Source organism: Lolium rigidum, chromosome 4 (assembly GCF_022539505.1).
Source record: "Lolium rigidum isolate FL_2022 chromosome 4, APGP_CSIRO_Lrig_0.1, whole genome shotgun sequence".
Taxonomy (NCBI): domain Eukaryota; kingdom Viridiplantae; phylum Streptophyta; class Magnoliopsida; order Poales; family Poaceae; genus Lolium; species Lolium rigidum.
This window is the reverse complement of record NC_061511.1, coordinates 9728076-9752037: the sequence shown is the minus strand read 5'-3', so window position 1 is coordinate 9752037 and position 23962 is coordinate 9728076. Positions and strand designations below refer to the sequence as shown.

The 23962-nt window shown below is 48.9% G+C and overlaps 1 pseudogene; it reads right to left on the bottom strand.

Moving 5' to 3' along the window:
• Positions 1-8922: 8922 nt before the first annotated feature.
• Positions 8923-17832, bottom strand: LOC124646670 (annotated as a pseudogene).
• Positions 17833-23962: the final 6130 nt, after the last annotated feature.

Sequence of the window (23962 nt, the reverse complement as noted above, 5' to 3'; positions counted from 1 at the left end):
TTTTCTTGTAGTGCCTCCCCCAGTCTTTTGTCCCGGTTTGAGCCTCCACCCGAGATGAAAGTTTCGCGCGCCTCTTCGTTCCCGCCTATTTTCTTCCCGCATTCCCGCCATTTTTCCACTATATATATGTAGGCTTGGACTCATATCTGCAAACCTCATCACTCTCTCCCATGGCTTCCATCGTATGTCTAACACCCCGGGAGGCGGAGGCGCTTTGCGCCTCGAACTACCCCTGCCCGCCCGGCTACCGCGTCCCGACCGGCTGGTTGATGAGCGTGTTGACGTCAGAAACCCACCGGCGGGCAGCGACTGGTCAACACCGCAGAGCCGGGAACAACTAGGGCTGCGGCTGGCCCCAGTCCCTCAGAGCGACGGCCCGCAAAGCCTCCTGGTCGCGCGCCGATGCAAATTGCAAGGGCGTGCCACCTGACCTATACCTGGTCAGGAAGGTGTGGATGATGCCTCGCTTAGTTTCCTGCAGGGCACACACGTACACGTTAAATACGAGCCTCGATCGGCTCTCAGGTTATCCTGTGAATCGGCTCATGGAGCCGATCCACCCATGATTCGTCCAAGGTGGCCGAATATATGGTGGTCCCGCTTGATCAAGATAAAGCATATGAGATCCACGACGATTTAGGGTTTTCACCGCATAATCGGATCATCCTACTCACGATTGGGCCTCGCGCTCGCGCACGGTGATCGTAAGCCAAACCTAGACAAGGCCTAAAAACCAACACGAGGTTGATCCTCGGAACGTCCCGTCTAGGGCCAGCAAACTACACCCTACACGCCGCTGGATCCTCCAACCCTTTGTAAGGCCTAACTATTGCAGATGTTAAACTAATCCTTGATGAATCAAGGAGCAACCGTAACGGATCAGATCTACTAAATAACGATCAAGCGGGGTGCCGCCCTGCACCCGTGATGAGGTACAAGGACGGCTAGATGCGCAAGGGTTGCACTACGACGAGCATATGATACTAAGAACAATGCTAACCCTAACACATCTATGATAACTACGTTGCTCGCCATCAAAAAGGCTTTAGTACGAGCAACGCATGAACAACGTAGGCAGGCTCGTGCTGCCTAGATCGCAAGATGCGATCTAGGCAGCATGGTGCTTACCGGAGAAACCCTCGAGACGAAGGGGTTGGCGATGCACCGAGATTGGTTTGTGTTGAACGTTGGTTGTTGTTTATTCCATAAACCCTAGATACATATTTATAGTCCAGCGGACTTCTAATCGTGGACGTGCACCAAACCGTGCACGAGATAAATTCTAACTTCTACATAACCTACTATAAAGATACACGGGCTAACTAGACCAAACTTGATACACAAGGCCGATTCACATATCTCTCCCACGCATATATCGTCAAGTCCATCTTGATCGCGGCCCACCTCTGACTTGGTCAAATTCTGGTGATAACACATGCCCCCCTGGTTTTGGAAATGACATTTCCAAAATCATTATGCTTTTCTCTCGTCGGGTCATGTCGTGGCAGAGCAGAACCGTCGCAGAGTCCTTCATCATGATAACTTGCCTTCTCAACTTCTCTGCACGATTTGACAGTTTTGGCACCACCCCCTCGGAAACTGTTCGAGTATTTACTCCATGCCCTTTTATTTAACCGCATCGAACAGTTCTCCTCTTCGTCCCCTTTCGCATTGGCATCCCAAAAAACCCTCCTGAGCCACCATGTCTTCTTCTTCCTCCGCCTCATCGGGCTTTCCCATCGAGTCCTCCTCTTCCCGCGAGCCGACGCCGGAGTGGAACCCAGCGGAGGTCCACGCGGCCAACACTCGCCGCGCCATCGAGGCCGGGGATGAGCCCAGCCATGATTTCTCCATCTGGTCAGAGGACGACAAGTCCCTGACTGATGGGGAGAGCGATCTCCGCTTCCTCGTCAAAAGGGAAGCGGTGGAAGAAAGCGAGGACGATCGCTTTCCCTGGGATGGGGCCACCTCCTCTGCGGAGGCGGTGGAGGAGGAGGAAGAAGAGGACGACAGCTCCTCCGACGAGCCGCCGGCCAAACGCCACTGCCTCTGGCCTGGGAACCTCAGCGACGTCGACAGCGACGATGACGACGCTGATGATGAAGATGAGGACAACGAGGGTCCTGTTGGCGGTCGCTGGAGCAGCGACGACGAGCGGGCGGGGAGCAGCGCCAACAGCAGCGGCGACGGCGACAACGACGAGGGCAGCGACGGCCCCTAGATAGGATCGTAGCATAGGGCCAATAGTAGTAGGCGGGGCAATGTATCCCCTAGGACTTCCTTTTGAGAGCAATCAGCTCTTTGTGTAAGAAATCTCGTCCATCAATGAAGAACTTTCCCAGCTTGATTTTGCCTTTAGCCGATTTTCCTCCGTCATGATTTTGCCGATTTGTCCCCCTTTGCCAATGCATAACGAGCCGATAGCAACGCACCGGTCCTTCGACATTTACCCTTCCATCCTTCAACTGATGATTCTCCTTCCGGTAGGTACAGGTCTGTTGCCCCCCGAGCCTTAATCAGGGCGAGGATAAAAGTGGACCATCCGATCCGGCCATCATCAGATCCCCCCTCGTAGCACCATGTTAGCCGTTTTCAACAAAATCGGCTCTCCAGAACATCGATGTTTCAAGGCGAGCTGCCCTCCGAGTTACTCCAGCTTTCCACTAAAACAGGGTAAGAATGCTTATACGCGAGAAGCCCGTGCTCTTGGAAAGGTTTTGGAAGGATCAGCAGCTCCAGTTCCATTGATCCTCTTGAGTCGATGTCCATGCATCGGCTTTTATATCCTTAAGTCGATGTCTGCTGCATCGGCTGTGCTCAAAAAAATTTAAATTTTTAGGCCGATTTGTGTATCGGCCCCCATACTTGATAGTATTATCTCATATCCTCATGTTTTATCCACCTAGGTGCCCCCCCGAGCCGATTCTGTCAAGAGAATTGATGGTATCGGCTCTTCAGGTAGTCCCTGTTGGGTCAAACGTTGATCCCAGGCAAAATAGATGGTGAGGATAATCTTGGCCGATTGCTGGAATCGGCCTCCACGTTGCTTGCTCAGTGGGGGGCCGATCGCAAGGATCAGCCTCGCCATGTTTGCTTATTGACGTAGTCTTGCTACTCGTCCAGGCCGGTGGATAAAACCAGCCCAATCTCTGACTTTATCACGTTGGTGCGCTTGCTGTTGTCCACCTCGGGTGCATCGTGTAATCGTGGAGCTCTACACTTCGCCGGACGAACGAGCACCATGTTTGTGCCAGCCGATGTTTCATCATCGGCTTTCCTTTGCTTGGGGCGCCACTCTTTTCTTTGCGGCAGTCCCTCTTCATCCAGGGTTCGCTGGACTTTCGCAGCCAGATCAGGCCGTGCCTTCCTTAGCGTATACAAGTACAACCTTTCGGCTTCCTCCAGACCGTGCAATCGCTGAACCCTGCGCTTTTGTGAATGGCTGAGACCATCAGGGCACCACCTTGGACGGTGGTACTCGTCTTCTTCGTCTTCCCCCTCGTCTTCCGAATCCTCGAGATCTTCCAACCGAGGGTCTCGGCACGTCCGCTTTGTGGTGGGAGAGGCCCTAAGCGCTCGAACACAGACACGTTGGCTGCCTCCTTCTTTTTCTGGTTACATTCTGGGCAGTTGCCGATTGTTGGTAATCGGCTCATTCCTGAATCCCAGCAGTGTCTGAAGAAGGGGCAGTCCCAATGCCTGTCCGTGTCGTCTTGCTCCCTCGTCTTTTCCCTGGCGTGGCGCTCCTGCCGCTCCTCATCGTGATCATGCCGACGATTCCTCCTGTCGTTTCTAGCCAGACGATCTCTTTTATCATCGTCACGGTGTCGCCGGCGTTGGTCATACTGATTCACATACTTGTTGAGGAGGTGATCAGAGAGAGGTCGTTGATATCTTATGTTCTTCACTTCTCCCTCTGTAACGTAGCGCTTGCCATCTTGACGGAGCCGATCGCATGGAGCGGCCTCCTCTGTGTCTTTGCTATGAGAGCAGCTGCCCTCATCCCCGTCCTTCTCAGAGTGGTGTCCAAGCTCTACCATGTTGATGTTGACTGAGAGATCTGGCTGGCATCCTCCGAGGTGGGTATATTCCACCATGTTGACGGCGGGGAAGGGGTGTGTATCGACCTTCATGGCGTACTGGTTAAAAATTAGTCGCCCATTTTCTATTGCCATTTGGATCTGCTGACGCCACACCCTGCAGTCGTTAGTGGTGTGGGTGAACGTGTTATGCCACTTGCAGTATGGCTTTCCGTTCAGCTCTTGCACCGTGGGAACTTTGTGGCCTTCGGGTATCTTTATATGCTTCTCCGCGAGTAAGAGATCGAAAATCTGCTCGGTTTTCGTCACGTCGAAGTCGAACCCTCTTGGAGGCCCTGGTGGCTTCACCCATTTGCGGAGTTACTCGGGCCTGCCGCTCGAGTCCACTCAGCCACCGCGACCTCTTGTTCTCCCGTAGCACCTTCATCTTCGCCTGCGTCAACCATGGTAACCACGCGCTTGAATTTGTCCTGGTAGACATCTGGGTGGTGCTGTTCATACGCTGACAGCTTCTGCACCATGTGTGCTAATGAAGGGTAGTCCGCTTGGGAGGCCACGTCCTTGATCGATGATGATAGACCCACCACCGCCAACTCGATCGCTTCTTTTCGCTTACGTGAACCGAATAGCATCGGTTCCTAACGGTCCTGAAGCGCTGGATGTATTCCGACACCTGTTTCCCCGCGCTTCTGTCGTACTTGTGCCAAATCGGCAATGCCAGCCTCGGAAGCCTCTGAGTGATATTGCTCATGGAACCGCTCTTCCAACTGCTTCCAAGTCTGGACTGAGTTCGGTGGCAGCAATGTGTACCAACCGAAAGCCGATCCTGTGAGGGACTGTGAGAAGAACCTCACACGTAGCTCGTCTGACGCTGAGATCATGCCCAGCTGTGCCAAATATCGGCTCACATGCTCGATGGAGCTGGAACCATCTGATCCGCTTAACTTTGTGAAGTCCGGGAGCCGATATTTGGGTGGTAGCGGGATCAATTCGTACTCGTTGGGGTACGGCTTGGTATAGCCGACCGTCTTCCTTTTCGGCATCATGCCGAACCGATCTTTCGAGAATCGTACAAATCTGATCCGCGGTGATGGCTAAAGGTGCCGAACCTTGAAGATTCGCCGGGGTGGCGTACTTAACCAGCCATGCTTGTTTTTCCGGTTCCGAGCCAAGCTGCAGGAGCTGGGCTCTGGAGTTTTGTCGGGGTGGCGTATTTAGCTAGCCACGTCTGCTTCTCGGGGTCTGCCTCCGACGTTCCTCCTGTTGTTCCAGAAGTCCCCGCTGTTGCAACCTGGTTCGAGAGTGCCCAGGTGCTGCAGTCTGGCACGTATGCGCATGCGTATCCGTGCGGGATCTCCTTGGGCGCGTCATGTAGGAATTGGTAGTCACTGGGGTCACCACCAATCTTGTAGACGACGTAGGCCGATGAGTTCGGCGCTTCGGGCGCTGCCAACGCGAACGGCAGCGGTGGACGGGACTGGAGTGGCAATTCTCCTTGGTGAGTCCCTAGAGCTGGTCCTGAGGGAGAGTACTGACGGCTCATGATCTCCTGGATCACGCGCAGAGCGACGCGCTCCAACGTATTCACCAGGCTCTCAGAATAGCGGTGCAGCGAATGAGCCACCATGAAGTTGATCTCCTGACGCAGCGACCTGGTGCGTTCTTCTGACGGGGTGGATAGGTCCACTCCATCAAGCGCGCCTTCAGGTGAGAACCCCTTCCATCTGATGCCATGGGAGCGGGTCCTGTGGAAAGAGCCGATGAGGTCGGCTTCGAGGAGGACCTTGACCTCGTCATACTTCTTCTTGAGCTCGCCATTGAGATCCTCGTAAGTGACCGGAGTTTCTTCCGCCATCTCCGATGTAGACGGCGATGTGGTTGATGTTGAGGATTATCCCACCGGGCGTGCCAGAATGTGTTGACGTCAGAAACCCACCGGCGGGCAGCGACTGGTCAACACCGCAGAGCCGGGAACAACTAGGGCTGCGGCTGGCCCTAGTCCCTCAGAGCGACGGCCCGCAAAGCCTCCTGGTCGCGCGCCGATGCAAATTGCAAGGCGTGCCACCTGACCTATACCCGGTCGGGAAGGTGTGGATGATGCCTCGCTTAGTTTCCTGCAGGGCACACACGTACACGTTAAATACGAGCCTCGATCGGCTCTCAGGTTATCCTGTGAATCGGCTCATGGAGCCGATCCACCCATGATTCGTCCAAGGTGGCCGAATATATGGTGGTCCTGCTTGATCAAGATAAAGCATATGAGATCCACGACGATTTAGGGTTTTCACCGCATAATCGAATCATCCTACTCACGATTGGGCCTCGCGCTCGCGCACGGTGATCGTAAGCCAAACCTAGACAAGGCCTAAAAACCAACACGAGGTTGATCCTCGGAACGTCCTGTCTAGGGCCAGCAAACTACACCCTACACGCCGCTGGATCCTCCAACCCTTTGTAAGGCCTAACTATTGCAGATGTTAAACTAATCCTTGATGAATCAAGGAGCAACCGTAACGGATCAGATCTACTAAATAACGATCAAGCGGGGTGCCGCCCCTGCACCCGTGATGAGGTACAAGGATGGCTAGATGCGCAAGGGTTGCACTACGACAGCATATGATACTAGGAACAATGCTAACCCTAACACATCTATGATAACTACGTTGCTCGCCATCAAAAAGGCTTCAGTACGAGCAACGCATGAACAACGTAGGCAGGCTCGTGCTGCCTAGATCGCAAGATGCGATCTAGGCAGCATGGTGCTTACCGGAGAAACCCTCGAGACGAAGGGGTTGGCGATGCGCCGAGATTGGTTTGTGTTGAACGTTGGTTGTTGTTTATTCCATAAACCCTAGATACATATTTATAGTCCAGCGGACTTCTAATCGTGGGCGTGCACCAAACCGTGCACGAGATAAATTCTAACTTCTACATAACCTACTATAAAGATACACGGGCTAACTAGCCCAAACTTGATACACAAGGCCGATTCACATATCTCTCCCACGCATATATCGTCAAGTCCATCTTGATCGCGGCCCACCTCTGACTTGGTCAAATTCTGGTGATAACAGAGCGTCGGAGGCGTACCGGTCCCTCCTATCCCTGTAGGTGTGCCACGCGAGATGGCCATCACGAACCACTACTATTTCGAGCTCACGCCTGAGCAGCGGAGGAATCCCCGGTGGCATCCCGACTACAGCCCGACTTGGGACAGCTTCTTCATCAATCGGCGTGAGAGGGCGGTTGCCAGGTACGAGGAGGACGGCCCGCCTCCTTCGAACTTCAACGAGGCCGGCCGTCTGATGTGGTGGCGCGGCCGGACTCTCCAGAGCGTCATGGCCTATCGTGGCCCCCACCTGCGCTACCCTCAATCCCAGCCCACGCGTGGTCATCCGCCGAGGTTCGACAACCGCGACCCCGATGCTAGCGACGATGACGTCGGCGACTATGATGACTACAGTCGCGACTATTATAGGACTAGGCACGACTATGATTGAATGTCTCCAACATTCGAATCTGGCCATGTATCTTATTTTTCAGTTGAGCTCTGTACTTTAATTTCAGTTCAATCGTAATAAATTTCGTGTCAACCACTTTATTGAACAAAACGAACCGACAACGACTTTATAAACTAAATTTAAACTAATAGAACCGACAACGACTTTATTGAAATTACAATAAAATAGATAAATTACTATTCTAGTCTCTACTCGTCGTCGGAGGTTGTCTCCGTCCAAATGTCATCCCACCGAGGGTCGTTTTCGGTCCAAGTTGTATTCGGGTTCTCGAGCTCGAAGGCGGCGACGGCCCGACGGTGGCGCCTGTTGGACCTGCGTTGTGCCCTAAGGTTAGCAAAGAACGCGTCGGTGTTGTCGACATCGTTGGGGAACTGCGCCCTCCACTGGCGCATCAACTGCTCGTCGCGCTCGGCGATGGCGATCCTGCGCTGCACCTGGCGGTGCCGGCGACGGTCCTCGTCGTCGACGAGGCACGGTGGTGGCGCGAGGAACTCCGCCTCCTCTAGCGATTCAACATCCGGGAAGTTCATGGCGTGCCCTGGCCGCCGAAAGCGCCACGCCGCCGCGTCGTAAGCGCGCGCCGCCAGCTCCGGCGTGTTGTACGTGCCGAGGGTGAGGCGGAAGCCACCGGCGCGTATCTCGGCGGTGAACCTACCGCTCGGACGCACTCGAACGCCACGGAAACCGGACGCCCCTCGACGACGTGGAGGCATCCCGGAGATGAATGAGCGGAGAGGGAGAGGGGTGCCGGCGACGTGTGGTTGCGTCCGCACTCATCGCTCTATATAGCGCACGCGGGGCATGGCACGTGTCAGCGGTGGCTACACGTCGCACGCCGGCGTCGGCGGGGCGAGGCACGTGGAAGCGGTGGCGACACGTGGCACGGGGACGCGACACGAGTGGCACGGCGGCGGTGTGCACAGGGGTGAAACATACACGACTATCTGTTTCATATGATGCGAGATGCAAATAGTTATATGGATGTCATATTCATGTTCATTGGATTTTTCTGATCAATTTTCATATATAAAACTTTTCTTTTTGAGTTACCATTTAAAAGTTATTGAAATAATAGTTTTTATTAAGAAAAAAACAGCTCCAGGCCTGATCCGCGTCCAACGGCTCCAGGCCGTTGGATTCAAATGGCCGCAGCCGTTGGATGCGCTTCACGCGGATCCCCTCCCACCCCCTTTTGTCGCGGGTCGTGCCACGGCCCGCGATAAAAGGCCCCCCCTTTTATCGCGGGTGGTGGCACGAGCCGCGATAAAAGGGGGGCCTTTTATCGCGGGTCGTGCCACCACCCGCGATAAAAGGGGGGTAGGTATATAACCTGGGCGCCGCGGGCGGTGCCTCCACCCGCGTCACCCGGAGGCCAGACTTAGAGATTTCAGCGCCGCCAGGCTGCCGAAATTTTCTGCCGCCGACGTCGTCGCCGCCACGAGCTCCTCCGGCACCTCCTCGTCGAGCCTCCGCCGCTCGTGCGCCGCCTCGGCCGCCTCTGCCGCGCGCGCTCGGGGCCGCCGCGCCGCCGCTCCCTCCTCTCTCGATCTGCAGCGCTCGGGGCCGCCGCGCCGCGCCGCCGCTCCCTCCTCAGCCCCTTCGGCGCCGCCGCCTCCCTCGTGCGCCGCCTCGGCCGCCTCAGGTAGGGCCAGTACCGGCGCCGGCGCCCTTGGCCTTTTTTTTTGTTAAATTGGTTATTTAGTTATAATTAGTTTTATGTAATTAGTTAATGGTTAAATAGTTAGTGATTTTGTATATGGTTAAATAGTTAGTTTATAGTTATTTTATATATGGTTAAATAGTTAGTTTATTTTGTATATTTTATATATAGTTAGTTTATTTTGTATATTTTATATATAGTTAGTTTATTTTGTATATTTTATATATTGTTTAGTTATTTAGTTTAGTTTAATTATTTAGTATAGTTAGTTTATTTTGTATATAGTTAGTATAGTACCGACGCCGACACCGGCGGTGTTACTAATATATATAGTTAGTATATATAGTACCGACGATGACGCCGACACCGGCCGTCTCCCTCTCGCGAAAACCATCGACGCCGCAAGTCCCCTCTTCTCTCCCTTCTCGCGAACAACCGACGCCGACACCGGCCCTCTCCCTCTCGCAAACACATCTCTCTCCCTCTCGCGAAAATCACCGACGCCGCAACTCCCTCTCTTCTCTCCCTCTCGCGAAAACCATCGACGCCGCAACTCCCCTCTTCTCTCCCTTCTCGCGAACAACCGACGCCGACACCGGCCCTCTCCCTCTCGCAAACACATCTCTCTCCCTCTCGCGAAAATCACCGACGCCGCAACTCCCTCTCTTCTCTCCCTCTCGCGAGCGGGAGATAAATGAACTAAAAGGACAGCGCCAGCCAGATAATACCGCTGGCATATCTCAGCGACGAGACAGCAGCGTGGCCGACTCGGAGGCCCCTACTACACGGATGATAGATGGCGGTCCTGGCGACCCCGTGGATGGAATCAAGGAGCAAACACCTTGTGATCTCCTTGTGGTGTTCAGGAACATGTCTATTAAGGTGGCGGTCGGCTATGTCTTACCTGCATTTGGACCTGAAGGTGAGCCGGCAACATTGCATGGCAATGAGATTCCAGCTGGCTATGCTCGTGTCGGGGTGGATTCGGTTGTACCGTCGTGGGAGTCATTGGAGCTCGAAATCCCTGGAGGTGATGGGGGCTTACACTCGGAGAGGTGCTCGGGAGAAATCATTCTCCGGGAAAAGAAGAACATCAGTGCTGCCAGGCTGGGTAGCCCCTAGTACCAGTCGTCCGAGCAGGTCACCATCACCTCCTCCAGGTGATCGCAGGCCACCATCACCTCCTCCTACTGATCACATGTCGCCACCATCACCCCATGGGTACGACGTCGACCACGACATCTGTAGTCCATCTCCATCTCCAGCGCCGCCGCCTCCGCCCACTAAGACTCGGAATGCACCCTACCGGAAGCGTTTCAAGAGTCCTATCCGCAAGATGTCGCCCCTCCCAAAAGTACCAAAGGTTCCTCCCCCCCGTGCTTGGGATCTTACTGTCGAGGAAAATGCGGCCGCTGTTGCGAAACACAATCATTTCCATAAGCCAAAACCTCCAGCGCCAGAGCCATACACCGAGAAGCAAATAGCATATGCTACTTCTTTTCTGAACACACCATCGCAATATGACTTACACGAGAAGAAGGATGACTATACACGCCACCTTGCGAGGGTAATTGATGACAAGGCTAAGAAGAAGAAGGAGGATGACGAGGCTAAGAAGAAGGAGGATGACAAGGCTAAGGAGAAGGATAGTGCTAGCACGAGCAAATCATCAGCCGGGAAGAAGACAAGTGCACCCCTCAAGGCGCCCAAGCAAACGACAAAAGGCAAAAAAAGAAAGGGAGTTCCCTTGCTCGGAGAACAGGCCAAACAATCGATCCCAGCACTCAAGTGCAAATCATCAGCTACAAGTGCAGCCGAGAAGAAGTCAAGTTCAACAACTGCACCCCTCAAGGCCAAGGAAACGACAAAAGGAAAAAAGGAAAGGAAGTTCCCCTCCTCGGAGATCAGCCCAAACAATCGATCCCAGCACTCAAAGTGTTTAATGTTCCCAAGCTGTACCAGGAACAGGGTGGTTTCGATATGGAAGAAGCTGCAAAGCTAGCGGCTGCCTGTGACGTTACCGTGGAGGAATTGCTGTCTGCAGCAGATGCTGCAGTACCCACTGCTGATATAGTTCCTCAATTTGTCTACGGGGCCGACTTGGTCAGCAAAGAGCAGCTGCATAAACTGCCAACACATATGCGGAATTTGCATCAGTGGTACCTTGATGCATGCAAGGAGAACATAAGGTTCATCGTGGCGTATATACCACTTGAATATTACTACCGAAAGGAGGAGATCCATATTGAGATAAATGAACTCTGGCAGTTATTCAATTTAGATGCCCTCGACAAATCTCTCATGAGTTGCTATTGCTTGTAAGTTGTTAACTACATATAAGTTCATTTTCATTCAGTTCATATTCGTTTTCATTGCATATACTCATTATTTCTTATGTGTTCTCTTATGCAGACTGAAGATCGGTGAATGCAAAAGTCACAATATTATCAATATTGGGTTTGTTGACCCAGATAAAGTAAATGTTCAAACGGTAAAGTATAACCGCAAAGAAACAGGGGGAAACCTACTCAGGTTTTTGGGGGAGCAATATTTCTGTGATTCAATATTGTTTCCTTACAACTACGAGTGAGAGTCTTAATGATCTTTTATGCACATCCAATTAATGATTTTTTCTTACTCGATGTTAAGTGTAATTCCTGACGTATATACATAACATGTGCAGCTTCCACTGGATACTACTAGACATTAAAGTTGATAAGGGAATAGTTGAAGTAAGAGACCCACTGAGTAGAGGCGTGGACGGGTTCCGCGACTTGCAGAAGTTGCTCCAAGTGTAATTTCCTTCATCGCCGCGCTATATCTTTTGTGAGATATCAATTAATTATCCACTCATTCAATCATTCTTTTGCTTGGCAGGGCTTGGACAGCTTTCAAGAACCATCATAAGCAGAGTACCTGGGCAGAGAAGCTAACATTTACTCCTGTACCGTGCCCTCAGCAGCCACAAGGGACGAATCTATGTGGATACTACGTTTGCGAGTCCATTCGCATGTTAACCACTGAGAAGCAGAACAATAATAAATTCGACGTAAGCAATAACATTCACAACTTTATTTATTTTCGTCAATATTTCGTTATCAACATTGATATAGTCATACTCATCTCATTTTTCCTATATAGGTCGACTACATGCGGGACACACTCCAACCAAAGGAACACCTACTAGGAATTGCGGAGGAACTGGCGGGACTTTTGGTTAAAGAAGTACTAAACAACAAAGGCTTGTTTAGTCCAAATAGAAGCTCTACCTCCAAATAGACGGTCGTTAGTACCGCTTGTGATCGTGAGCTAAATGTATATATATATATATATGTAAGGGGAATCTACATGTAAAAGGGAATCGACTTTTGCTTCCAATATTTGTTTGATCGATTATATGAATGAACGTGTACCACTTCTAGTAGCGTACAAATATATGCAACTTTTATTTTCGAATGAAAAAATGAGGTGGGGGGGGTGCTGCACCCCTCAAACCCTAAAGCAGCAGCGTTGTGCGCCCGCCACGTAGAGGGCCTTTTGACGCGGGTGGTAATACCACCCGCGACAAAAGGGCATGTCCCCTGCGCGCCCCGCGGCTGCCACGTGGTGGACCTTATATCGCGGGTCGTAAGAGACCCGCGACAAAAGGTGGACCTTTTGTCGCGCCTCCCATGTCGCGCCTGGCCACCCGCGACAAAAGGGTCATACGACCCGCGACATTAGGCCTGTTTTCCACTAGTGTCACATAGTTTAGTCCATCGTTAACAAGAGGTCAAACGCCTTTCAAACTGAATTCAGCTAATTCTGGAGAGGTGCCCGGGTTCTTTAACACGAAGAATCCAGTAACTAAGAATTAACATCATCAGTATCGTTACCATTTGTGTCCACAAAGCTCAAACTCTGGGGAGGTGCTCGGGTTCTTCAACAAGAAGAAGTCGTCAATGCTCCAGTTGTAGACTTGGGAGTCACTGCAGATGTTGTTAATCTTCTGAACAAACAGCGTCTCCGACATAAAATTACCTTTAGCAACCACAACTCTTCCAAACTCAACACCAAAAATACAGCAATTCTTAACAAGGAATCTGGACGACTTCTTCCTTAGCGTCCTGAGGGGTATCATGCATGAGGTTCCAGAGATTGAGCTTGTACTCTGAAAGTTGTGGCTCACTGCAAAGAACCCTCTTTTAGAATAACAGATATTTTTTCTTGTAAAAAAGGATATAAATTGTACTATCATTCTAGTAGGCGACTAGCTATTCAGGTCCAATAACCTACTTTACTTTTCAGGAATAACTTGTTAAGGTACCTTGATATTCTTTATTGTGCTTTCCATATGACTGGTCATATATCAAGAACTTGAAAGGTGCATCCACAACCGTGACGTGTTGTTGGGCTAGCACAAGCCTAAGCGAAACATATTCTTTAGACCGCCAATCTTTGTATCCCTTGGGTTCAGTTTTAAGGGCATCTCCAACCGAGCGACCCATCCCGCGCCCGTTTATCCGGATGGGTCGAAATGGACAAAATCGCGGCCCAGCGCGCGGACCCATCCCTAAAACAGATGGCCGCGGCGTCCGGGACGACCCAAACCCGGCTCAAATCTGGGACGAGTTTGCGTGGCCGCGGATGCGGAAGGCTGGTCGCTCGTGTCCTCCCCTTGTCTGCCCCTGGCCCGCCTGTCTGTCTCCCAAAACACAATCTCCTCGCACACATCTCCCGCCGCTCCGCCGCCACCCACGGACCGGCGATTTGGGAGCGGCGTCGACGCCGGCCACCGTCGTCGAGACGCCGGCAAGCGGGGCGGAAGCATAGGTCGCGGCCCCGGCGCTGCTTTCGCCGCGTCGTAGCAGAGTCGGAGGACGCCGTCGCCGGCGCTACTGTCCTCTCACCGTCGCGAGACTTCCCGCCATTCGCAGCTGCGCCGTTTCCACCGGAGGTGAGCTCTCCTGCACTGTGTTTCCAGACCGCAAGTCGGCTGAGACGGCCATGGCCTACAGGTCCCTACGGAAGCATTTGGATCGCCTCCGCCTGCGAGGTGTTCGTTGAAATTGTCGAACTAAAATGTGTCCCTTTTCAGATCATGGTGGACAGCGACGACGAATACTTCTTCAAGAACTTCATCGACACGTCGTCAGACGAGGAGTCCGACGATGAATTTTTCACAGAGGCTGCGCTGCTCATCCACGAGCACATTGTCTCGCAGATCCCCGTGTACCGGAGGTCCTTGCCGGGGCGCGCGGCCGCCTTGGACCGCAAAAGAGAGCGCGGCCACGACCAGCTCTACAACGACTACTTCCAACCCAAGCCATTGTTCACGCCGACCATGTTTTGCCGTCGTTTTCGGATGTCCAGACCGTTGTTCCGCCGGATAATGGATGGCGTCAAGCTCTACGACGACTACTTCTGTGCGAAAGTGGATGCAATTGGCAAGGTAGGCCTCTCTTCGTACCAGAAATGCACGGCAGCGATTAGGATGCTCGCATATGGCGTTGCAGGTGATTTCGTAGATGAGTACACGCGCATGAGTGAGTCAACCGGCTTGGAAGCGATGTACAGGTTCTGCAGAGCAGTGATCGGTTCGTTCGGAGAACAATACCTCCGGCAACCTAATGCAGAGGACACAGCTCGTCTGTTGTCAATCAACGCTTCCAGGGGGTTTCCTGGGATGCTTGGCAGCATAGACTGCATGCACTGGGAATGGAAGAACTGCCCCTTTGGTTGGCAGGGGGCATACAGCGGCCATTCTGAGGGGTGCACGGTCATTCTTGAAGCTGGTTCTTCACATAACACATGGATTTGGCACTCATTCTTCGGAATGGCTGGCTCGCACAATGACATCAATGTGCTGCAGCGCTCTCCGGTGTTTGATAGGCTAGCGTACGGTCAGTCCCCTGATGTGGATTTTGAGATCAATGGCCACCACTACACCAAGGGGTACTACCTTGCTGATGGTATGTATCCACCTTGGGCTACACTCGTGAAGACAATCCGAAAACCCAACTCAGAGCAGGAAGCAAGGTTTGCCAAAGAGCAGGAGGCAGCCCGGAAAGATGTTGAGCGGGTGTTTGGCATCCTCCAAGCTCGTTGGGCTATCGTCAGACACCCTGCTAGAGCCTGGGATGTGCAAACTCTGTGGGAGGTGATGATCGCTTGTGTAATCATGCATAACATGATTGTTGAGGTAGAGCAGGATGATTCACTCTTTGATAATGAGTGGGAACGCTAGGGAGTGTTGGTTACTCCTCAAGGTGGCCCGGCATCATTCTAGGACATTCTTCATGCGCACCATGAAATTCGAGATCTAGCTGTACACAACCAGCTTCAGGCTGATTTGGTCGAGCACATGTGGCAGCATGTAGACAACAATGCTGCAAACAACAATAATGATGAAGGAAATCCGGAAGCCTAGAGCATTTGTATTGTTTTTTCATTTTATTTGAATAATACTTCATCCTTGATTTCGTGGACAATGTAATGTGTAATAAATTTTGAGCATTTGAACTATTTTATATATTTTCTATAATTTATTTTGCGTTTTTCTAGTGAATTTACAAGAAAACAAACCATACGGCACCGCGACCCAAATCTGCCGCGTTGGGCGCAGCGCGCGACCCAAACGGACGCACGGACGCGGGGCTCCGTCCGCGCGTCCGCTAGGCCACCCAAACGGCCCAAAACGGACAGCCCAGCGCGTCCGTTTGGGTCGCTCGGTTGGAGAACAAAAAAGTGAAAATGAAATTTGTTCATGACATGCTCTCTTTTGGAAGAACTGAAATAAAATAGTAGCATGGTTATCGTACCAGTTAAGCCCCCTGATCTGAAACACAGTGGAGTTGGTCCATCCATTACCCTTATCAAGAAGGGAAGAGAAACCATCGACCGTCCACTTGAAGGTTGTCTGTGCCCCGTTGGGTTCCTGGCTCTGTCCATGGTTTGACTGGACTGGAACAACAATGCAACAATTCTTGCATCAGTAAACATCATTAGAAGATCACAATGTATGGCAGCTCAAATTACTGCTACAGATAATGAGACAAAGAGGCGCCATGATCGATCAGTTAGATTAGTGCAGCCTTATCGATTATTGTAAAGTACTGTCGTTCTTCTCATTATGTACAAATTAATTTAATGTCATTGTGCACCACATAAATGGGGTGAGGTTTCTGCCATCTTCTTCCTGTGGACTTCGGACAGACACAAACATTTTCCTGAGATCTGGGACCGAGGAAAATTGATGGAAGAAACTGTATTATATGATACTGGGAATTTTCTAGTGTCCGTATGATAGTTACTTTGGCCAAGCAGGAGGTGAAAGAAAAGGTAGAACTTCTGCTTTTGCATGGCAAAATACATAAGAAATTGTTAATCTTATTTTTGCTCATAAAAAGAACAGTCTGAATCTTGTTTGTAAAATGAACAATCAAGCCTAATTCAAGTAGGAAGCAGAAATATGCTCAAAAGAAATACTTCCAGACACTAGAAACAGCAATGCTTGCATTGGTATATAACGGGATCAAAATTAACACAAGCTGCAAAGTGAGAAGCTCAAAACAAACCCTTACCGGAACCGGTAACACATGAGTTGCCCATAGCTCTTGGACCAGCTCTCCCCTTTGAAAGCTCTGTAATAGAATCACAATGCCATGAATAAATAATATGGTATACTTGTGTTAAGAACATCATACATAGTTGTGCACAGTAGAAACAAAAGAACATGCTAATTTTCAGTTAGTGTTGATCGATCTCAGTCAAATAACTACCAGCAAAACGGGCAAGGAATCATCGCAAACAAGAGAAAAAAAAACCCGAAAAGGAAGAACAAGAGCTCCACGAACAAAGCAGACTTAAAGTAAGAAAGAGCACTCCACTCTCAGCCGGTAACAAACCCCACATAAAGATAGCTAAGAATTTGCACCTCAAACCGACCACAACTCATGAATGATGGCAGGTAGTTATTTGCACATCACTAAATAATTGCCGGCACAAAAAAAGAAAGACCAAGAGCTCCCCAACCAAATCAGAATGAAAAGAAAAGAAATACAAACATCACTGAACTCTTGATCGGTAAAAGCCCGCTCACGAACAAAGCCAAGAACTTGCATTACGAAACCCCTACCCGTGCACAGAGAATTTCTTCCCTTTCCAGGCCTTTCAGGCCCGGCTTTATAATAAAGCCTCAACGAGGTAGGATGGGGATGAGAGAGTGAATTGGGGGTAAAGGAGAAGCTTAGAGCATCTCCAGCTGTCCAAAGTAAAACACACACCTCGGTTTGGATCGGGCCGCAGACACAACATCGGCCACGCCGTCCTTCTTATCTGTTTGGGTCGGAGGCTGCCCAAGCGCACCGACGCAATTTTTTTTTTTTTGTAAAATCTATTGATAGAATACATAATTTACATAGAAAAAAATGGGGAAAACATTAAAATTAACAGGCCGAAACCTAGGCCTACTCTACTGCTCGTTGTCATCGTCCTAGGTGAGGTCCACGGTCACTGGCTTCTCCCATGGCCAGTTGGGTGTCGGCGTCTGCAGAGGGTTCACCGCCGCGGAGGAGGAGGGACGGCCGGGGTAGATGGTGGTTCCTGCTCCCAGGGCGAGTTGGACGCCCATGAAGGCAGAGGATATGCCGTTGGAGGAGGGGGTGAGGCCGGGGCACGCAGCACGCTCAGGCCACTGCTCCCACGACGACCATGGCACTGGGGAAGGGGCGGTGCGCGTGAGAAGACCCTAAGGGCCTCCTCCTTGGACAGCCGTTCCTGCATGAGCGCCGCGACATAACAAGGCAGCACACGTGGCGGCGGCAGCTACTCCTACGAGGCCTTGATGGCAAGCATCATCGCCTCCTCCTCGCCCACGCCTTCCATCATGACGGGAAGGCTGGTCAACTGGGCTCTATTCCTTGGCCTTCTCCGCTAGGTAGACGAGGTAGCCGATGAAGTCTTCGGTGTCTTCCCATTCCTACTCGTCTGGGACCTAGTCTTCGCCGTACTCGGCCGTTGGCGGCTCCTCCTTTTCCTTCTCCGCCTCCACCATCACTTCCGGCTTCAGGGGAGTGTCGTAGTCGAACTCGCCTCCGCCTAGGAACCTGGATCAGTGGCGTAATTCCCACTCAAGATGGCCGAATGTGTCTGACATAGCCGAGTTGAGGTCATACGTTGTGTCCGCGACGAGAACCGGAGGCAGAAGTGACAGGTGGCGGGCGATCTCTTGGTGCCCCTCGTGGCCCTGCCGCGGCACCGGCGGCATGGGCACCCTCCGACGGATAAGGAGCCAGCCACCGGGGAGGTGGACGTCGCTCCACCCCACACAAGGGGTTATGTTGTTGTAGAGCGCCCACGTAGCATTGACGCTGACGGGGACGCGGCTGTGTGGCTTCATAGGCTCCCCCACCGACGACCCCGCCTCGTGGTTGTTCTTGGGCTTCCTAAATGGCCACCCCTTGCACATGGCCGTCGTGTAATGGACTAGTGGTTGATACGTCTCCAACGTATCGATAATTTCTTATGTTCCATGCTACTTTATTGATGATACCTACATGTTTTATGCACATTATATGTCGTATTTACGCATTTTCTGGAACTAACCTATTAACAAGATGCCAAAGAGCCAGTTGCTGTTTTCTGCTGTTTTTGGTTTCAGAAATCCTAGTAAGGAAATATTCTCGGAATTGGACGAAATCTTCGCCCAGGGTCCTATTTTTGCACAGAGCTTCCAGAAGACCGAAGAGGGAAGGAAGTGGGGCCACGAGGCGCCGTCACCATAGGGCGGCGCGGCCCGGGCCCCGGCCGCGCCGACCTATGGTGTGGGGCCCTCGTGTGGCCCCCCGCGTTGCCCTTCCGCCTACTTAAAGCCTCCGTCGCGAAACCCCCAGTACCGAGAGCCACGATACGGAAAACCTTCCAGAGACGCCGCCGCCGCGAATCCCATCTCGGGGGATTCAGGAGATCGCCTTCGGCACCCTGCCGGAAAGGGGATTCATCTCCCGGAGGACTCTTCATCGCCATGATCGCCTCCGGAGTGATGAGTGAGTAGTTCACCCCTGGACCATGGGTCCATAGCAGTAGTTAGATGGTCGTCTTCTCCTTGTTGTGCTTCATTGTTGGATCTTGTGAGCTGCCTAACATGATCAAGATCATCTATATGTAATTCTATATGTTGTGTTTGTCGGGATCCGATGGATAGAGAATACTATGTTATGGTGATTATCAATCTATTGTTTATGTGTTGTTTATGATCTTGCATGCTCTCCGTTATTAGTAGAGGCTCTGGCCAAGTTTGTACTCTTAACTCCAAGAGGGAGTATTTATGCTCGATAGTGGGTTCATGCCTTCATTGACACCGGGACGGTGACGGAAAGTTCTAAGGTTGTGATGTGTTGTTGCCACTAGGGATAAAACATTGATTCTATGTCTAAGGATGTAGTTGTCGATTACATTACGCACCATACTTAATGCAATTGTCTGTTGCTTAGCAACTTAATACTGAATGGGGTTCGGATGATAACCTGAAGGTGGACTTTTTAGGCATAGATGCAGTTGGATGGCGGTCTATGTACTTTGTCGTAATTCCCGGATTAAATCTCACTATATTTATCATATCATGTACATGCATTGTTATGCCCTTCCCTATTTGTCAATTGCCCGACTGTAATTTGTTCACCCAACATGCTTTTATCTTATGGGAGAGACACCTCTAGTGAACTGTGGACCCCGGTCCTATCCTTTACATAGCATACAATCTACTGCAATTGTGTTTTATTATTTTCTTGCAAACAATCATCTTCCACTCGATACGCTTAATCCTTTGTTACAGCAAGCCGGTGAGATTGACAACCTCACTGTTTCGTTGGGGCAAAGTACTTCGGTTTTGTTGTGCAGATTCCACGTTGGCGCCGGAATCCCTGTTGTTGCGCCGCATCACATTTCGCCACCATCAACCTTCAACGTGCTTCTTGGCTCCTCCTGGTTCGATTAAACCTTGGTTTCTTTCTGAGGGAAAACTTGCTACTGTGCGCATCATACCTTCCTCTTGGGGTTCCCAACGAACGTGTGAGTTACACGCCATCAAGCTCTTTTTCTGGCGCCGTTGCCGGGGAGATCAAGACACGCTGCAAGGGGAGTCTCCACTTCTCAATCTCTTTACTTTGTTTTTGTCTTGCTTTATTTTATTTACTACTTTGTTTGCTGCACCTAAACAAAACACAAAAAAATTAGTTGCTAGTTTTACTTTATTTACTGTCTTGCTCTCTATATCAAAAACACACAAAAAATTAGTTACTTGCATTTACTTTATCTAGTTTATTTTATTTACCGTTGCTAAAATGAATACACCTGAAAATACTAAGTTGTGTGACTTCACAAATGCAAATAATAATGATTTCCTATGCACACCTATTGCTCCACCTGCTACTACAGCAGAATTCTTTGAAATTAAACCCGCTTTACTGAACTTGGTTATGAGAGATCAATTTTCTGGTGTTAGTTCTGATGATGCTGCTGCCCATCTCAATAATTTTATTGAACTTTGTGAAATGCAAAAGTATAAAGATGTAGATGGTGATATTATTAAATTGAAAGTGTTTCCTTTCTCATTAAGAGGAAGAGCTAAAGATTGGTTGCTATCTTTGCCTAAGAATAGTATTGATTCATGGACTAAATGCAAGGATGCTTTTATTGGTAGATATTATCCTCCCGCTAAAATTATATCTTTGAGAAGTAGCATAATGAATTTTAAGCAATTAGATACTGAACATGTTGCTCAATCATGGGAGAGAATGAAAACTTTGGTAAAGAATTGCCCAACCCATGGACTGACTACTTGGATGATCATCCAAACCTTCTATGCAGGACTAAATTTTTCTTCGCGGAATTTATTGGATTCAGCTGCTGGAGGTACCTTTATGTCCATCACATTGGGGGCGGCTACAAAACTTCTTGATGATATGATGATAAATTACTCTGAATGGCACACGGAAAGAGCTCCACAAGGTAAGAAGGTAAATTTTGTTGAAGAAACCTCTTCCTTGAGTGATAAGATTGATGTGATTATGTCTATGCTTGTGAATGGTAGATCTAATGTTGATCCAAATAATGTTCCTTTAGCTTCATTGGTTGCTCAAGAAGAAAATGTTGATGTGAATTTCATTAAAAATAATAATTTCAACAACAATGCTTATAGGAACAACTCTGGTAATAACTATAGGCCATATCCCTCTCGCTAATGGTAATGGTTATGGTAATTCTTATGGGAATTCTTACAACAATAATAGGAATGTACCCTCTGGTCTTGAAGCTATGCTTAAAGAATTTATTAGTACACAAACTGCTTTTAACAAATCTGTTGAGGAAAAGCTTGATAAAATTGATACTATTGCTTCTAGAGTTGATAGACTTGCCTCCGATGTTAATCTTTTAAAATTGAAAGTTATGCCTAATAATGATATTGATAATAAGATTACTACTACAGCAAATGCCATCCAAGTTAGAATTAATGAGAATATAAGATTAATGGCTGAATTGCGTGCTAGGTGGGATAGAGAAGAAAATGAAAAACTAGCTAAAGAGAATAATGTAGCTAAAGTTTGGACTATTACCACTACTAGTAATGCTAATTCTTCACATGTTGCTGCACCTCCTACTATCAATGGTAAAATAATTGGTGTTGACAATGTTTCTACTCCTAGTGCAAAGCGAACAAAACTGCCTGAAATTGCTAAAACTGCTGAAACTGCTTGTGATAAAACTGCTGAAAATTTTTCCAACCTTGGGAACAATGATCCCATTGCTGTAGCTCATAATGATTTAGATTTTGATGATTGTCACATCTCTGAAGTTATAAAGTTCTTACAAAAACTTGCTAAAAGTCCTAATGCTAGTGCTATAAATTTAGCCTTTACAAAACATATTACAAATGCTCTCATAAAAGCTAGAGAAGAGAAACTAAAACTTGAAACTTCTATTCCTAGAAAGTTAGAAGATGGTTGGGAGCCCATCATTAAAATAAAATTCAATGACTTTGAATGTAATGCTTTATGTGATCTTGGTGCAAGTATTTCTGTTATGCCTAAAAAGATTTATGATATGCTTGACTTGCCACCATTGAAGAATTGTTATTTGGATGTTAATCTTGCTGATAATGTTAAAAAGAAACCTTTGGGGAGGATTGATAATGTGCGCATTACGGTTAACAATAACCTTGTCCCCGTTGATTTTGTTGTCTTGGATATCGAATGCAATGCATCTTGTCCTATTGTGTTGGGAAGACCTTTTCTTCGAACTGTTGGTGCTGTTATTGATATGAGGGAAGGTAATATTAAATATCAATTTCCTCTCAAGAAAGGTATGGAACACTTCCCTAGAAAGAGAATGAAGTTGCCTTTTGATTCTATTATTAGAACAAGTTATGATGTTGATGCTTCTACTCTTGATGTTACTTGATTTGCACTTTCTGCGCCTAGCTGAAAGGCGTTAAAGAAAAGCGCTTATGGGAGACAACCCATGTTTTTACTACAGTACTTTGTTTTAAATTTGAGTCTTGGAAGTTGTTTACTACTGTAGCAACCTCTTCTTATCATGTTTTTGTGCCAAGTAAAGTTTCTATGTCAAAGTTGATGTTATATTTGGGATCGCTGCGCAGAAACAGCATTGCTGTCTGTCACGAATCTGGGCACAGGCCTCTGTAGAAAATTCGAAAAATCTGCCAATTTACGAGCGGGATCCTCAGATATGTACGCAACTTTCATTAGTTTTGAGTTTTTCCATTTGAGCAAGTCTGGTGCCAGCTTTAAATTCGTCTTTACGGACTGTTCTGTTTTTGACAGATTCTGCCTTTTATTTCGCATTGCCTCTTTTGCTATGTTGGATTCATTTCTTTGATCCATTAATGTCCAGTAGCTTTATGCAATGTCCAGAAGTGTAAAAAATGTTTGTGTCACCTCTGAATGTGTGAATTATTAATTGTGCACTAACCCTCTAATGAGTTTGCTTGAAGTTTGGTGTGAAGGAAGTTTTCAAGGGTCAAGAGAGGAGAATGATATACTATGATCAAGAGGAGTGAAAGCTCTAAGCTTGGGGATGCCCCCGTGGTTCACCCCTGCATATTTTAAGAAGACTCAAGCGTCTAAGCTTGGGGATGCCCAAGGCATCCCCTTCTTCATCGACAACATCAGGTTCCTCCCCTAAAACTATATTTTTATTCAGTCACATCTTGTGTTCTTTACTTGGAACGTCGGTTTGTTTTTGTTTTTGTTTTTGTTTGAATAAAATGGATCCTAGCATTCACTTTGTGGGAGAGAGACACGCTCCGCTGTTGCATATGGACAAATATGTCCTTAGGCTTTACTCATAATGTTCAAGGCGAAGTTTCTTCTTCGTTAAATTGTTATATGGTTGGAATTGGAAAATGCTACATGTAGTAATTGGTAAAATGTCTTGGATAATGTGATACTTGGCAATTGTTGTGCTCATGATTAAGCTCTTGCATCATATGCTTTGCACCCATTAATGAAGAAATACATAGAGCTTGCTAAAATTTGATTTGCATATTTGGTCTCTCTAAGGTCTAGATAATATCTAGTATTGAGTTTTGAACAACAAGGAAGACGGTGTAGAGTCTTATAATGTTTACAATATGTCTTTTATGTGAGTTTTGCTGCACTGGTTCATCCTTGAGTTTGCTTCAAATAACCTTGCTAGCCTAAACCTTGTATCGAGAGGGAATACTTCTCATGCATCCAAAATCC